We start from the raw sequence: 6444 nt of genomic DNA on the forward strand, positions 1-6444 counted from the left end.
CTTCCTTCCTTCCTTCCTTCTTCTTTCTTTCTTGTCATTAGAGACAGGGTCTTTCCCTGTCACATCTCTCTGTCACCCAGGCTGGAGTGTAGTGGTACCATCAGCGCTTACTATCACCTTGAACTCCTGGGCTCAAGCCATCCTCCCACTTCTGCCTCCTAAAGCTCTGGGATTACAGGCATGAGCTACCGTTTCTGGCCTAGGATGCTGATTTTCATTTTTTCAGGAGTCATTCAAGTGATTGTGGTAATTCTGTCTCAGATTCCCTATGATTAAAGAAAAAACAAATGAAAAAATATTAAATTTTAACCCAGGCAACTTCAAGTAGCTTAAAGTTAGAGAAAAAAGTACTATAACCCAGTCATACCTTCTAACCTTTTACTGTTATCAGTTAATTACAGGTTGTTATATTCCTGTGTGTATAATACTCATCTTTAGCATTGTCTTTAGGAGTCTAGAATGACTAGACACCATGGCTTTTTTTTCAGGTTGCAAACTGACTTTCTAAAATGTGCCAATCAGTCCCTGTTAAATTTTAGTTAAAACAGTAAATTTAGCTTTAAACAGAATTCAACATTTTGGAAGTTTTGTTTGAATTTATCTCAACTAGCTTGATTTTAATTCTTCGCAAACTACATTCCATAAGGGAAGAAATAAATACTAAGACCCTTTATGTAGAAAGTGAAGAGTATTTGAATATCATCTCTATTTAATAAAAATTGTTTTTAGTATCTTTTTTTATTATTGACCTTAGTCATAAATGTGTTATTCCTGTTCCCTAAAATGTGTTGATTTTAGTATAATGTGAGGCGTATAGACAACCATTTAAGAAGAATGTACCCATCCACTATGACATTAGATTATTTTACTCTAAAGTTAGTAAACTCTATGACATACATTAAACATTTAAAAATTGTCATGAGTGAGTATTTGGGATTACTGGGTTGCCCCCTTGGGGTGTATGAAAAGTCCGTAGGTACCTTATGATCATTTTAAGTAAAAGCGAGTCACTTAATCTTTCATCTGTTGGTGTAGGGTTGGGGGAGAACTAAATAATCTTTAAGATCCTTTCCAGCTCTAAACTTTTAGAGTTTATGCTTATTCTAGAAATAGATTTCATATATTAAAGGGACATGTATCTTGCCTATTTAGTTCTTTTTCTTTGTCCTTAGTTGTTGGACATCAAAGACAAAATTTGTTTGGTAGGTGATAGAAAAAAATCTGACTAAATTAATGTCTTACAATAAATAGGTAGCAGAACTAAGCATGAGACTCAGTTGTACTCCCAGTCTTCTAGTCCTGTACTGTCTTTACATTCCAGTTAACACACACAAAAAAGGAGCCTTTCTCTGGAGTTTCATATTTTAAAATATCTGTAGTGGATTGAGGACCCTTATTGTAAATCCTTCGTCAAGGCTGTCCCAATCATCAGAACACATTGACTTCAATCACTAACCTGCACCTAAGTGAATCTAACCTTTGGAAAAACCTGAAAGAGCCGGAGACAACCTAGAACCAGTCTGGACCATGAAAGTAAAAGGAGTAGGATGCTTCTGATCCTAAGTACTCTGTGAAGTGAATTGTTAGAGATAAGCTGAATAATTATACTAAAAATAAGATTTCAGAGCAGCTAGTGGGTGTTCACCCATGGGGCAAGGGGGATAGAGCTCTGGTATGTAAGCATCTGGAGGCAACTGGGAGGAGTGGAAATGGGGCCATCTGATTAGTAACTATGCCTTGTTATTAAACCGTGACTTTCTGCATTGTGTATTCCCAGAGTTGGAAAACTTCCGCTGGCAAAAAAAAAGAGAAGGGCCGCCGTGCTGTTGCTGAGGGCCATACAGTAGACACAAAAGCTCCTTCTTAGAGGCCTTCAGCAGAGGCAGCTTGTACAGGCAGGCCTGTTCCTCTCAAAGACTGGGAATCAGATTCTTTCCCCAGGGGGTTTCCAACTAGTTTGCACTTCAGAAAAACCTTTTCTTTCTCCTGCTGTTCACGCCCTGCAAAGAATTTTCTTCCGACTAAAGAAATTGTTTTATAATCAAAGATCCTTGTCCTTATTTGTTGGACATCAAAGAAAGTTTGGAGGAGACTGGGGGATTATGTGAGTGCCTAGAATTTATTTTGAATGCAAACTTGCAACATTAGCAAGTCCCCCAAAGAATATACTCATCTCAGAGCTGGGAGAGAGCCTAATATAACTAAGTCTTTATTCTTCCTTGGTTGGATGTGCCCCGGTAAGATACAAATGACTTGAATTGCCCTATCTGGACTTGATTCACGTATGTTTGGTTCTTGAGGTACACACTTACTGGAAGAGGTCCCCCTAACTTATCTTCCCTTTTTAAAACTGGTATTTGGAAACATCAAACACTATTAATAAACCCAAAACAACAACCTCCCCCCTCTGCCCACCCCCAAAAAACTTTTTTAAACCAATGTTTGACTCTTGGGAGTTTGGGGTTTCTCCCAGGACAGTTGATGGTATCACCAAATATTGGGAGCCACATTCCCTGCATTCCCTACTGTCGCTGAGGTGTTGATGATGTCATTTTCTCCCACAAAGGAAAACCTCAGACCCTGAGGGCCTGAACTCAGGTCTTGGCAGGTAAATCAAGGAAGAACTTACTTTTGGATTTCAACTGATTGAGTCAGGCATAAAGAGATACAACCACCACATTAAGTATTAGCATCACAGCCTCATCTCTGGGGCCTGAATAGACAATTTATCATTCCAAGAAAATTAAGACTATAACTTTAAGAAATTATCTTCTGGGTAAGAACGACTCATTTAATATTTTGGTTCTTACACTTTGGGACATTTATAGGGCATTGTTCTCAGAGATTTTGGCTTTCTCTTAAATAACTTTCTCTGAATCCACAAATTTTCCAAGCCTTTCCGGAACCTGTTTGTAGATTATCTAGCTTTCCTTCCTTGAGCAGATTAACAACAACATAAACAAGAATTAGGGGGGAAAAATGATAGATAGGGCAGATTTAGGCAGAATTATGCCTTGGGCAAAGTACATTCTTGTTATTTTATCTTGGTTCTGTGGTTGTGAACTGAAGAGAGCATTTGCTCTAGAAGATTTCCAATCTCTTCCTATCCCTTCATCACAACCACAGAGTAGTGGTTGGAAATAGATTCCAGGAACACCAGAAATGCTCAGTGTTTCCAGTGGTGACAGCTAACAGTGCCCTCACAGGGATCCTTTGAGCATTCTTCCTCAGTCTTCTCGTGGTGTCCTTGTGGTCAGGAGACATATCAATAAATCACAAAGACTTGCCCTGGAGACAAACCTGGTAAAAATAATCAATTGTCTATCTTTGCCACTAGAAACAATCCTTTTGTTTTTACTTGGTTCTGAACAAACATGCTATAGTTTTTTAGAGAAAGACCATCTATTTCATGGAATCATCAACTGACTATTCTCAAAAATTTGAGATGTGCTAGTTTGTACTAGGAAGGTAAGGTAGGATCTGGGAAGTAAGTAGGATTTGCCAAAGGTTTTTATTCTACTCAGCAGTGCTAACTTGCCTGTGTTACTCCTATGCAGGTATTAGATTATAGGGTTTTTTTTTGTTTGTTTGTTTACGCTAGGAATGTATGAATAAAATTCACTGAAATGAAAGTGTCCCTTAGGTTATATAGGGGAATAGGGAATTGAATTTATAAGGAAAGAACCCAGTCTGCAACTGACCTTTCACTTTCGTAGTCTTATTTCTCCTGAGTTGATGTAGGCTTAAAACAAATTAATGTATTATATAAAATGCCCTAGTTTTTCAAGCAATGTCAATCTTCAGGGTATGGAATAGGATTTGGCATTTTGTTTCCATTTTTATTGTTTTGTTTTCTAAAGGGAGGTTTGAGTTAGAGCCTGTCTGGCAAGATTCCATAATTCTACCATACCACCTGTCCTGGCAGAGACAATGGAATCAAAAGTCAAGTTCTTTATGACTGCACCTGCCTTGTAAGTGCTGCCAGAAGATCTGATTTTCTCTTGTAGCTAGACTCTACACAGAAACTAGTGCTTGGCACCCAAACAGTGGGTGCATACCCAAACACTTGGGTGTCCCAACATCAGGAGGACTAGTACCACTAGTTCTCCAGTTGAGTTGTAAAATAGTCTTTGGCATGACATTCAACAATTAATTGAATTTATCAAATGGAGGAGAAGTAACTTTCTGGTTTACCTGGTTTTCAAGACTTTTGTGAGGATCTATTAATAAGCATGAATCATTTGGTAATTATTATTTGAAAATTACCTGTACAGTTCTGCATCTAGTGAACATGAAGGAGAGTATATTTTCCCCAAAATAGATCAGGAACATATCTCTGAAGTCAGACCACCATGCAAAGTTCCTAAGGTGAGAAACTACCATTTCTCCCAGTTGCTTTTTCCTTTTCCCAGAAATGTAGGTTACCCTACAGTCACCAGCATTCGCTCTGTGATTAGGCAGTTGTTCTGTAGGCAATCTGACATCCTAGATAAGAACTTCTTTCCTTTTGAATATCAGAGTGTTTCTTGGGTTCCCTCAGGGCAGAGTTACTTCATTATCTTCTAACTTATGTATAACTGGATGCCTTCTGACCTAGGAACATAATTTCTATCACCAATCAAATAATTAAGACAATATGCCCACCAAATGGTGCTCTTTGCACAGGATTCATATATAATGATATAATATGATAATAAGGCATAAAAGGTATTCTAAAATGAGGAGCAACATCCTACAGTGAAAAGTGTTCTCAGTAGACTTGTATTTTAATCTCAGTGCTGATCCTTCTTAGCTTTATGACCTAAAGGAAAATTGCTTAACCTCTTTGAGCTTGTGGCTTCCTGAGTAAAATGGGAATAATAGTAATAAATGGCCTGACTACCTGAAATGAAATAATGTATGAGTGTTGTCTTTGAAAATGGCAAATGTTAGGTATTATTAATAATAATTAATAATAATAAATAGTAATTAAACTTGAGCTATTCCTTATTCACCTAATTACTATCAGAAATATTACTAAGTGTGAGGGTTATTGATTTAGGCTCAGTTAACCTATTTGCATTCAATTGGGCATCAGCTTAACACAACTAAGCAAGACTATATTTTTAATGTAGCCAAAAGGACAAGGCTTTAGCTTCAAAATTTTATGGGTCAAGGATGCTGATTCAATATTACCATAATGTAGTACAGGTAGCCTTAGTGGTTTAGAGAATGACTAATACTGTATGAGTTCTGGGGTGGGAACTTAAGACCTGTTACTGCCTTGCTTGTTGGTACGGTGAATCACTTATCTCCCCTGGACCTTTGTATGAGTGCCTGTTCCATATCGGTAACCCCATTAGCTTCCTTCCATGATCAATGAGGTGATCACTGACACAAAGCAGCTGCTTTCTAAGTTTTTATTTATCAGATTCTGAGGGATCCTAGAATCACATTATATATCACTCTTACATCTTCCGTTTTTGAAATTTTAGAGTATTTTAAAAATTGCTGCTATTGGCCGGGTGCGGTGGCTCATACCTGTAATCCTACTACTTTGGGAGGCCAAGGTGGGTGGATCATGAGGTCAGGAGTTCGATACCAGTCTGACCAGCATGGTGAAACCCAGTCTCTACTAAAAATACAAAAATTAGCCAGGCGTGGTGATGTGCAACTGTAATCCCAGCTGCTCGGGAGGCTGAGGCAGGAGAATCACTTGAACCTGGGAGGTGGAGGTTGCAGTGAGCTGAGATGGCGCCACTGTACTCCAGCCTGGGCAACAGAGTGAGACTTTGTCTCAAAAAAAAAAAAAAAAGAAAGAAAGAAAGAAAAGAAATTGCTGCTACTCTGGAACAGTTGCTCAGAATGCTGATGCTTCAACTTCTGGTGTGTAGCTTGCAGCCATGTTTTTAAGGACCAGAAGGGAAGGAGTTCAGGATTGTGAAGGGGACTACTTTACCCAGTTCATTATACTGTGCTGGTCCCAACATGTTTTTTGAACTCAGCAGATACGATTCTATAGCCTGCTTGGAAATTATCCCACAAGTCTCTGAGACTCTCAGTTCCCTATCTGAGAAGAATTGGATCAAAGTAAGAATAAGCAGAGTTTTTGTCATAGCGTCTATCAAATATTTGTGTCCCTGAAAAAATTTTCAGGTAAAGACCATCCTTTGAGCCTTCTCAGAGACTAACAGTCTGCAGTATAAAAAAATCTGTGTTCAGTGTTTTGTAACTTTACCAATTTGAAGTCTCTTCCCAAAATAAGTAAATAATGGGATAAAGGTAATTACGGGTTTCCTCATCTTTTCTACTTCCCTGTTCCCTGTTATGATTAAACACACACAGCTTATAACTCTTTTGGAAACAAACTGAATTACCATTATTATCCTTTCAACACTTGCATGGTATTACAATTCATTTCAATCACCAGTACAACACAGTGGGAGTTAGGAGACCAGTGGGGTG

General features: G+C 38.3%; 1 protein-coding gene across 4 annotated transcripts in view; it reads left to right on the forward strand.

Moving 5' to 3' along the window:
- The window catches only part of RNF43 (ring finger protein 43), a 64881-nt gene that overhangs the window by 12903 nt on the left and 45534 nt on the right, over nucleotides 1–6444 (forward strand). The window contains exon 1 of one of the 4 annotated variants that reach the window (XM_011953695.1): nucleotides 2695–2776. The exons of the other annotated variants lie outside the window; for them this stretch is intronic. The gene's annotated coding sequence lies outside the window, so the exon portion shown is untranslated. Of the gene's footprint in view, nucleotides 1–2694; nucleotides 2777–6444 lie in introns of those variants that run through there. 4 annotated transcript variants of the gene reach the window in all.

This window comes from Colobus angolensis, unplaced genomic scaffold (genome assembly GCF_000951035.1).
Source record: "Colobus angolensis palliatus isolate OR3802 unplaced genomic scaffold, Cang.pa_1.0 Scaffold37, whole genome shotgun sequence".
NCBI lineage: Eukaryota > Metazoa > Chordata > Mammalia > Primates > Cercopithecidae > Colobus > Colobus angolensis.